Source organism: Triticum dicoccoides, chromosome 5B (genome assembly GCF_002162155.2).
Source record: "Triticum dicoccoides isolate Atlit2015 ecotype Zavitan chromosome 5B, WEW_v2.0, whole genome shotgun sequence".
NCBI lineage: Eukaryota > Viridiplantae > Streptophyta > Magnoliopsida > Poales > Poaceae > Triticum > Triticum dicoccoides.
The window spans coordinates 466381704-466393072 of record NC_041389.1 but is presented as its reverse complement, the minus strand read 5'-3'; the positions used below and the strand labels follow the sequence as shown (position 1 = coordinate 466393072).

The 11369-nt window shown below is 48.7% G+C and overlaps 1 long non-coding RNA gene across 1 annotated transcript; it reads right to left on the bottom strand.

Moving 5' to 3' along the window:
* Positions 1-9964: 9964 nt before the first annotated feature.
* On the bottom strand, positions 9965-11363 carry LOC119310853. Its single transcript, XR_005150770.1, has 2 exons — positions 11106-11363; positions 9965-11017 (listed from the first exon to the last, which is right to left on the bottom strand). It is a non-coding gene; the product is annotated as an uncharacterized LOC119310853 (long non-coding RNA).
* Positions 11364-11369: the final 6 nt, after the last annotated feature.

The following is an 11369-nucleotide window of genomic DNA, read 5'->3' as shown; positions in this document are numbered from 1 at the left end:
CATCTTCCACGGAGAATAGTTCCGTTATGGGTTCCTTTCCCTGGGAGGCATGCCCTAAAGTGCATATCCGTACTGCGAAAAAAGCAGAAAAGCATCTGGGGGCAGATGAATAAATAGGTAGGAAATCGTCTTTTAGTTCACCGACCGAATATTCCCTTAAGAACGCTAGCCTTCGGCTTCACCCAGTCTGAGGTACACATCCGGCTGACTCGGCAGTAACAATCGCAGAGGTGCTCCCTTTACCGCCTAGCCGAACAATCGGGAACATAGGGGTAAGCACAGGAGCCAGGCAACCCAGCTTGGCCAAAACTTAAGTCATATCGATGCATATAATGGTGAATAAAAGGTACATGCGGAAGTGTGACACATGTGTTGGGCATGAAGCCCGTATAAATAAGCTTCTGTTAAAGAAGCCCCCAGGTATAATGAGCACGGATAGTGCATCAAGTGTGTCCGAACAATGCGCGAACAAGCTTTCAAAGGCTGTAATAGAAAAAGGGGGGAGAAGGAGAGAAACAAGAGACAACTAATATGTAAAATATAGACGGAGGAAGGAGACGAACTCAGAATCCGGCGCTAGGCGTAGAATCTTCGGAGACGGGCTGCGTTCCATGGGTTCGGCTCGAGTCGGTTGTCCGATGCATCTCGCAGACGGTACGCTCCACCGGTCAGGACTTGGTCGATGATAAAGGGACCTTCCCATTTGGGCTTGAGTTGGTCCTTTTTCTTGTCCGGCAAGCGTAGAACTAACTCGCCAACGTTGTAAGTTTTGGCCCGTACTTCTCTGCTTTGATATCTTCGAGCTTGCTGTTGATAGAATGTGGAACGGGCTTTTGCCACGTCACGCTCCTCCTCCAATGCGTCCAAATTGTCTTGCCGATCGAGCTCGGCTTCTCTTTCTTCGTACATGCACACGCAAGGTGAGTCATGAATTATGTCACAGGGCAGAACTGCCTCTGCGCCGTATACCATAAAGAGTGGTGTAAATCCGGTGGTGCGATTTGGAGTGGTTCGCAGCCCCCAGAGTATGGAGTCGAGCTCCTCTACCCAGTGCGTGAATTCCTTAAGGGACTGCACTAATCAGGGTTTGATGCCGCTCATGATTAGACCATTTTCTCGCTCAACTTGACCGTTAGTTTGAGGGTGATAGACTGAAGCATAGTCGAGTTTGATGCCCATGTTTTTGCACCAGAGTTTAACCTCGTCGGCCGTAAAGTTCGTGCCGTTGTCAGTGATGATGCTATGGGGGACGCCGTAACGGTTTACGACCCCTGATATGAAGTCTATCACCGGTCGGGATCCGGCCGTCTTGACAGGCTTGGCTTCTATCCATTTGGTGAACTTATCCACCATGACCAGTAGGTATCTTTGCTTGTGGGTTCCTCCTTTAAGGGGTCCAACCATGTCAAGCCCCCAGACCGCGAAGGGCCAGGTTATGGGTATAGTTTTGAGGGCGGTGGGTGGCATGTGGCTTTGATTAGTAAAGAGCTGGCAACCGACGCATCGTTGGACTAAGTCCTGAGCATCTGCCCGGGCCGCCGGCCAATAAAATTCTGTACGGAAGGCTTTTCCTACAAGGGCCCGGGCTGCGGCGTGGTGCCCGCCGAGTCCGGCATGAATTTTAGCCAGAAGGTTCCGCCCTTCCTCTTCGGAGATACACCTTTGAAGGACCCCGGTTGTGCTTTTCTTGTAAAGCTCTCCCTCATGGACCTTATAGGCTTTAGATTGCCGCACTATGCAGCGGGCCTCGTTTTGGTCCTCGAGAAGTTCCTTCCTGGTTAGGTAGGCTAGGAATGGTTCCGTCCACGGGGCAATGACTGCCATTATTACATGGGCTGAGGATGTTACTTCGTTGGCAGAATCGCCGATTGTGTCAGAATGTTCGATGTCGGGCAGTGCGGTTGGGTCCGGGTTATTATTTCCGGATTCCCCCTCCCATAGTACGGATGGCTTGAATAGCCTCTCTAGGAAGATGTTGGGAGGGATGGCATTGCGCTTTGTGCCAATGCGTGCCAATACGTCTGCTGCCTGGTTGTTATCCCGGGCTATATGGTGAAATTCGAGCCCCTCAACCGAGCTGACATTCTTAGGACGGCGTTGCGATAAGCTGCCATTTTCGCATCAAAGTCTCCATTTATTTGGGATATCGCGAGGTTCGAATCCCCGTGCACCTCTAGGCGTTGAATGCCCATGGAGACTGCCATCCGGAGGCCATGTAGAAGGGCCTCGTATTTGGCTGCGTTGTTGGAGTCCGTGTACATTATCTGGAGTACGTATTGAACCGTATCTCCGGTTGGGGATGTCAGGACGACGCCAGCCCCCAAACCAGCCAACATTTTGGATCCGTCAAAGTGCATGATCCAGTTGGAATATGCGACGTACTCTTTAGGGAGTTCGGCTTCAGTCCATTCGGCGATGAAGTCGGCCAAAACTTGCGACTTAATAGCTCGCCTTGGCTTGTAGGTTATGTCGAACAGGAGGAGCTCAATGGCCCATTTGGCAAGCCGGCCCGTCGCGTCGCGGTTGTTTATAATGTCATTAAGAGGTACTTCGGAGGCTACTGTTATCGAACACTCTTGAAAGTAGTGTCGCAGCTTCCGGGATGCCATGAACACCGCGTACACTATCTTCTGATAATGCGGGTACCGTAACTTGCATGGAGTCAGGATAGTGGACACGTAGTAAACTGGTTTTTGAAGGGGGAACTTGTGTCCGTCCGTTTCTCGTTCGACAACGAGCACCGCGCTCACCACTTGATGAGTTGCCGCGATATATAATAGCATTGGTTCGCCTATGTTGGGCGCGGCAAGGACCGGGTTTGTTGCCAATATGGCTTTTATTTCTTCGAGTCCAGTCATGGCGGCATCCGTCCACTCGAAGTGTTTGGTGCGTCGGAGGAGGCGATAAAGGGGTAATGCCTTTTCTCCTAAATGGGAGATAAAGCGGCTTAAAGCCGCCATGCATCCCGTCAATTTTTGTATTTGTTTGAGGTCCTTTGGGATATCCAATTGTGACAGAGCTCGGATCTTGGCTAGGTTTGCTTCAATTCCTCTACCGGATACAATGAAGCCCAAGAGCTTTCCGGATGGTACGCCGAAAACACATTTTTCCGGGTTGAGCTTGATGTCATATGTTCGGAGATTATCGAACGTGAGCCTCAAATCGTCTACAAGAGTTTCGACGTGCTTGGTTTTGATGACCACATCGTCTATGTATGCCTCCACTGTTTTGCCGATCTAGTTTGCCAGACATGTCTGAATCATGCGCTGATATGTTGAGCCGGTGTTTTTGAGCCCAAAGGGCATTGTGTTGAAGCAGAATGGGTCGTATCTGGTGATGAATGCCATTGCGGCCTGGTCGGGCTCTGCCATCTTAATCTGGTGGTAGCCGGAGTATGCATCGAGGAAATACAATGAATCGTGTCCTGCGGTAGCGTCGATAATTTGATCAATGCGGGGGAGGGGGAAGGGATCCTTTGGGCAAGCCTTGTTGAGGTCTTTAAAATCGACGCATAGGCTCCACGATTTGTCCTTCTTTGGTACCATCACCAGGTTTGCTAGCCAGTCCGGATGTTTTATATCTCTGATGAATCCGGCCTCCAATAGTTTGGCTAGCTCCTCTCCCGTGGCCTGTCTCTTGGGTTCGAAGAAACGCCGAAGAGCTTGTTTGACTGGCTTGAATCCTTTTAGGATGTTTAGGCTGTGCTCGGCCAGCCGGCGTGGGATTCCTGGCATATCTGAAGGGTTCCAGGCAAAGATGTCCCAGTTTTCGCGTAGGAATTCTCGTAGTGCGGCGTCTACATCAGGGTTTAATTGTGCCCCAATGGAGGCCGTTTTTGTAGGGTCCGTTGGATGGACTTGGAATTTGACTATTTCGTCCGCTGGTTTAAAGGAGGTGGACTTGGATCTCTTATCGAGTATCACATCGTCCCTATTCACCATGGAGCACAGCGTAGTGAGTTCCTCGGCCGCTAGGGCTTCGGATAGTGCCTCCAGGGCCAGTGCGGCTGTCTTATTTTCGGCGCGGAGTGCTATGTCCGGGTCACTAGCAAGAGTGATGATTCTGTTGGGCCCGGGCATTTTGAGCTTCATGTACCCGTAATGGGGTATAGCTTGAAAAATTGTGAATGCCTCTTGCCCTAATAGAGCGTGATATCCGCTGCTGAACGGGGCCACTTGGAACGTTACCTCCTCGGACCTGTAACTATCTAGCGTGCCGAACACCATGTCCAGTGTGATTTTTCCTGTGCAGCATGCTTCCCGACTGGGGATTATTCCTCTAAAGGTTGTGCTGCTTCGCTCAATGCGGCTCTGGTCTATTTCCATTTTTCGGAGGGTTTCCTCGTAAATGAGGTTCAATCCGCTGCCACCGTCCATGAGTACCTAGGTAAGGCGAAAGCCGTCCACTATTGGACTGAGGACCAATGCGGCTGGTGCTCGGGCTGTTCAGAATTTAGGTTCATCACTGGCATTATAGGTAATATGCCGTGTCACTCCATGGATTTATTGTTGCTACTTGGTAGACTTCGGCAAGGCTCTAGAGTGTTCGTTTCCGCATATTATTTGATGCGAAAGTCTCGAAGACTATTAATACCGTACTGGTATCCTTGGGCTAGTATTCTGGCGTTAGAAGCTCTTCGCCACTTTTGGCCACCTGCCGTAGTATCCAACATGCCCTAAGGCTGTGAGTTGGAGTGGCACCCTCTGTACTATGAATTTTGCAGGGTCCGTTGAGCCATCCTTCCAGTGCGGTTCCATGCCCTATAGAGGTTTTTTGCTTTTTGGTGTTTAACCCAGGTGCCTCGCGATAATGCACCCTTTTATTTCGGACTGGGATTGTATTCAGGGCCAGATTGTCCCAAAAATTGATTTCGGTTTTCCAGGCGCTTTCCATCGCACAGTACTTTCGTACTATGGATGCTAAGTCAGCGAAGCGTGTAATTTCACGACGACTTACGGCGTTGAGGATTCCCTTGTCCGTGCAATTATTGCAGAAGAATGAAATTGCGTCCTCCTCGCGGCAGTCCTTTGTCCTGTTCATAACCAGGAGGAATCTGGCCCAGTAATGGTGTACTATTTCTGCGGGCTCTTGCCGGATTTGGGATAGATCACTTATGTTTGGGTGGGCGTGTGGAATTAAATTCTGAACCCCGTCCACCTTAAAACTCAGGGGCCAAGTAGTTTCCGAACTTGGAAGCTTGGGTTCTTGGATGTCGTCCAATGAATCTAGCCCGCTGCCTGACTTTAGGTTCAGGGCTTGAGTAACATCCTCCCCTCCGCAGGAATCCGGCATGGAGGGATCGGGAATCCGGACATAGCTAGTCCTTAAGATAGAAGAAGGGTCGCCATATTGTTCCTCTACCACAGCAACGTGGTGAGTAACCTGGGGAGAGTTAATCTCTCTCAGATCAGGTTTAGGCCCAATCTGATCGTAGTCTGTAGCGACTCCCAGGGCGGCGATGCGATCCAAGAGCTCGTTTAAGGAAGAGAGCTCCATTGGATCCAACTGCTCGGCAAGTTCCGAGCTAACGTGAAGATTGCTTTCGATGACCCGAGAAGTCATCGTCGGCGTGGCGGCCGGACAGGCGGTCATAAGGAAACCGCCTAGCCGTAGAGTTTGGCCGATAGCCAAAGCTCCTTTAGCAACAGTGCCGTCTTTAAAGACGGGATGAGGCATCCTTCCTGATAGCGACGGCACAGACAAACTCTCAATGAAAGCACCAATGTCGGTGTCAAAACCGGCGGATCTCAGGTAGGGGGTCCCGAACTATGCGTCTAGGCGGATGGTAACAGGAGACAAGGGACACGATGTTTTTATCCAGGTTCGGGCCCTCTCGATGGAGGTAAAACCCTACTCCTGCTTGATTGATATTGATGATATAGGTAGTACAAGAGTAGATCTACCATGATATCAGAGAGGCTAAACCCTAGAAGCTAGCCTATGGTATGATTGTTGTTCGTCCTACGGACTAAAACCCTCCGGTTTATATAGGCACCGAAGAGGGTTAGGGTTACACAGAGTCGGTTACAATGGTAGGAGATCTATATATCCGTATCGCCAAGCTTGCCTTCCACGCCAAGGAAAGTCCCATCTGGACACGGGACGAAGTCTTCAATCTTGTATCTTCACAGTCCAGGAGTCCGGCCAAAGGCTATAGTCCGGACATCCGGACACCCCTTAATCCGGGACTCCCTCAGCGACTGTGTCGGGTTTCTTCTTGGGCGCCATGGATGAACTAGATGATGACAAAGAGGACGTTGATGGAGATCGACGCGTTGTTCACAACTTCGGGTCCGTGCAAGTGATTCCCCCTACCTAGCGTGCCAACATGTCATGGGAGAACACGATCACCTATGGGGCCATGAGCCCCTTTGTGGTTCGGCAAGGGGGCTCATGTTCGACAAAGAGCGGAAGCCATGAGGTAGCGCAACATCAATGACACTGATGATTTTTACCCAGGTTCGGGCCGCTATGAGGCGTAAAACCCTACTCATGCTTTGGTGGATTGAATGGAGGAACACAATAGCACACAGCGCTCGAGCCCGGCAAGGTTGCCTCGGGGGAGCAGCCACGCACGTACAAGTATGAGGGGGTCCGAAATCCCTTGCTAGTTTTCCTTGGACCTCCTTTTATAGCTCAAGGGGTAGCCACAGTGGCTAAACAGTCTTTATTTTGTGATTAGATAGCTAACGGTGCTATCATACCTAACTCTGGCAATTAATATAAAGTGCATTAAATGCACTTCTAGGTGTCGTGCTGAGGGTGAAGCCTGGCAAGCCTTCCATGCCGCTTAATCATCTTTTCCTTATTATCTTGACACGCCTCTAGACAGGTGTCATATGAGTGTAACCTGTCTTCCAAGGGGTCGCCACGTGTCCAGTGGAAGCCACTTGATCATCTAGAGGCTCGACACCGCATTGATAAGTGATTTGCATCGCTGTGCGGTGTAGCGATGGAGCGGTGGTGCCTTGGCGGGATTTCTTGCCCTTGGCGGCCCCGACAAGCCTACCGGGGTAATTTTTGACTTGTCCTTGGGGTGGTCTCGACCTGGCCAGGCTCTCCTGCCCGGCAAGGGAGGCCTTCCCAAGGTGGTGCTATGTTGTCTCATTGTTGACTTGGTCTTCTTGATCCACTCCTTGATCTCACAAAGAGCGGTTTCTTTGGCTTGGTCTTGCTTTGTGCGTTGGTACCGGACACGTGATGCCAGCATACCTGTGTGTAAGTTCGGGCAGCAAACGTGAATGTTTGTTGTACCGACATATTGGTAGATGCAAGGAAATACCTATGAATTATTCACTTGTTATTGAACCATTTGGTGTTTGGGGATTTGTATTATTGTGGGCAATTATACAAGCTCGTGACAAGGGTTAATGATATCACTTTGTCTTGTGTGAGGAAGTTGGCCTTGATAACCACTGATAGGATTGGTGTCCCAATGTTACCTTTGTTCATAGCTTGTCGGTCCTTGCATCACACTGAGCTGTATAACTAGCTTTCTTCCTCTTGATGACTCAGGTAGTTGTTGGATCCTCACCTTTCTTTGGTAGATCCTCTCAAACGTACTTGCATCCTTGTGCGAGTGACTTGCATGATCTGGGTTGCATGCTCACAATATATATGGAAGTAGGTGTGGCTGAACATTTGATTCCTGAAGCAGGCGCTTGTGTCCTTACTAGCTCGTGTTTCTGACCAAACTGTTGTGGGCCTGATTCTTGAGATGCACTACCAACTAACTGTGTAATATCTTGTACCAAACCAATAAAATGTTGGTAGTGTCATAGTGACGAGGATTGGATAGCTTGTGTTGGAAGCCATCAAGAGTGTTGTGCTGGAGAAGGGTGAATAGCTTATGCTCGAAGCTTTTGCCGGGCAGCTTGCTGAAGAAGACTTGGTACCATACTTCTCTCTGCGATATGCTTACCACGGAAGATTCATTGCCTTATGCTGAAAGATTCTATGGTAGCTTACTGAAGAAGACATAGTATCTTATGCTAGAAGTTATCCACATATCAAACTGAGGAAGATTGAGGGGCCTTGCATCATAAGCTTCTTGGGCAGCGTGCGGAGGAAGACTGGATTTTCTTATGCCAGAAACTTCTCTCTGTGATATGCAGACTGAATGCCATATATATACCCTTGATATTCCTGTTGTGGGTCACTTTGACTGAGAATATACCGTTGCACTACTTCAGGATGCTACTAACGCGACACTATGATTAGAGACCCTTTGACGAAACTGTGTGCGATGCATTAATCGCAAACGGTGGTGTAAAAAACGGTCAAAAAAGGTGCAAAACGTTTGCGATGATGGATGCATCAAACACGATTCAGATTTTAGTTCCATGTGTGATGTAGGGCATATGGTTCAGTGCAATTAACCATTTGTGATGAGTAGCAACAAAAGAAATGGGCGGCCAGATGAAGGTGTGTGCGATAAACAACATATGGTTCACTAGGATGAACTGTTTGTGATTAGGCAACAAAAAAGAAACGGTCAGCCAGATCAAGGTGTGTGCGGTATACGGCATGCGATTCATGCGGATGAACTGTTTGTGTTGAGACAAGAGAACATAAATGGTTCAATATAACAAGATGTGTGTGATACCGGCACACAGGTCTGTAATCAGAAATGTGTGCGAAGACCGATAATAACACAGACGATTGCTGCTAATAAGACGTGTGTGTTGTGCGATTGGATTGCATACAGAACCACATATATTAACAGAATAACTATTCTAATAACACTTCCACACCGCACCATCAACGCAAGTGCACGTCATTGTTTGAATCAAGTGTACTCAGGCGAGTGAACTTCGTGTCGAAAAAACTGCACACTGTGTTTTTCTGGTACTGTTTTTGCTCTAGTTTTTTAGCCGTTTATCGGAACGACACGTATAATATACCGATGAGAAGCTATGGATTAGGCACAACTTCGCCATGTTTAACACTTTTTGAGATTCATCATAGTTTAAGAGCAGTTTCAAAAATTGTGCGGCTCACGATGAATGCCAGCGAGCGTTTTTTCGCGTTTTCCTCTAATCCGCTCGTCGGAATGAAGCAAATGATATAGCGTTGGAAAGATATCATCGAGGCGCATCTTTTTCATATCTATTATTTTTTCTAATTTGTTACGGTTTAAGAGCAGTTTCAAATTTACTAAATCGCGGAATTGTGTTTTTGAAATTTTTGGTACTGTTTTCGCTCCAGTTATTTAACCGTTTGTCGAACCAACGCGTGTGATACGCCATTGGAAATATATGGACGAGGCGCAACTTTCATATGTTAAAATATTTTTTAGATTCCTTACGGTTTTAAGTTAATTTTGAAAATCATGCGGCGGACGATGAGTGGCAATTGCCTTTTTCATGAAATTTTTACAAACCGCTAGCCGGAATTATTTAAATGATACACCATTGGAAAGATATCGACGAGGTGCAAGTTTTTCATGTAGAACACTCTCTCTAATTCTTTATAGTTTAAGAGGAATTTCTAATTTACCGAAATGCGAACACTCTGTTTTTTCGCGACCCAAAATCGTCATACGTACTGCATCAGACAGAAAACCGCACTGCCTTCTGACCAAAAACCGCACTGCATCAGACTGACAAGTGCACCGCATGATTTCTTTTTTGTGGGATGTAAATTTTCCCAAACGAGGTAGCAAACCGCACTTCTTTAGACTAAAATCTGCACTTCATCAGATGGACAAGTGCATTGCATGTTTTTTCTGTGGGACGTAAATTTTCAGATACAAGTTTTTGTTTTCGTTGTCTTTTTTCCAACTTTCTTTTATGAACAAGAGTGGACCGCAAAGACAAGGGCAAGTGAGTCATGACATATATCAAAGTGAACCGCATTACCATCTTGTTGTTTCGCTAACTCTTTTTGCATTTTCATGTTGGGGGTAAGTGAACAGCATCACTCTCAAAAGTAAACCACATCCGAGGACCAAACACACTGCATGTAATTAGTAGCGAGCTTCTTCTGAGGTGTTTTTGCTTTGGAGTACAAGTGAACCTCAAAGGAGTTTTATAGCGAACTACGTGGCAGAATAAAGTGAGCTTCAAAACATACATATCCACTCATTATTTTTACATAGCCACACAACCATCCAGTACACAGCAGAATCAACGACACAAGTACCCAACCGAACTACGCTAGGGCAAAGAAATGACCATCCATTCTTACTAGTCTTGCTCTTTGCGTTCCTCATAAACAACAAAATGGACTTCAAATGAATATTAATGTTATCTTCTCTTTTCTTAATGAGTGCAATGCAAATGATTTCCAAAAGAAAAAATATGTGAGCTGCAAAACAACCCACGTCGCAATGGTGGACTGCAGTATGGTCACCGGCAAAATGCAAGACATGCATGATTAGCTAGCAAACCCCAAGTGCACACTGGAGAAGCTGCATGTTCTGCTTTGCCTGAGCTGCATGTTCTGCTTGCGGAAGCACACATGCTACAAAGGATTGGCCAACAGTGGCTGCCGCCGGAACAGGAGTGCAAGCCGGCATGCTGCCATACTTCTCCGGCAAGGAGAGAGCGGCGAGGGGTGCTCAGGCTAAACGCACAATGCATTGCAAGAAGGGAAAAGGGATCAGAGGAGGAGGGACCCCGTGAATAGAAACACCATGCTGCAGTGCAAGGTAGGCAGCTCCACCCGCCATCCGCTCGGAGTCCCGGCGCCAGTGATGGAGACCGCGCGAGGTGGCCATGGATGAGAACCACATCGGGGCGCACGACACACTGCTCACGGGATCTGGCTGAACTGCACAAGCAAAATCTAGAAAATAGAAAGAAAGAAAACTCTTCCTAACCGCACTCGCATGGCGAGGTGCACTGCACCATGCGTCTGCAGTGCACGCCGCCGCCTGCAGTGCATGCTGCTACTGCCTGCAGTGCACGCCATCGCCGCTTGCAGTGCACACCGCTACTGCCTAGAGTGCATGCTGGCAAAAGGTAGCTGGAAGAGGGGTCACCACCCTCTGTCGACGTTGGATGTGTTGCCGGACCTGCAAAACAGAGAGGAGGGGGATGGATGAGTAGAAGGGGGGCAAAAGATGGCAAAATGACCCGGAGCTGGCCGTCGGAGAGCCCTACCATGCTACCACCGCCGGAGAGGACGAGAAGAAGGACCAGGGAGGCAGCCACTGCCGGATCTGGCTGTGGAAGCCGCCTGATGGTGCGCCATGGGAAAGGAGGTGAGGAGGGCGAGGCAAGACGGCGGATCCGGTCGTGGGAGAAGGTCGCCGGGTGGGGGCACGGAGGAGGCACAAGATCGAGCGAAGACGGTGCCGGTCACGCCCGTCAGCGGCAAGTCATGGCCGCTCGCACCTCGATCTGGACTAAGCCGTCATTGGGGGA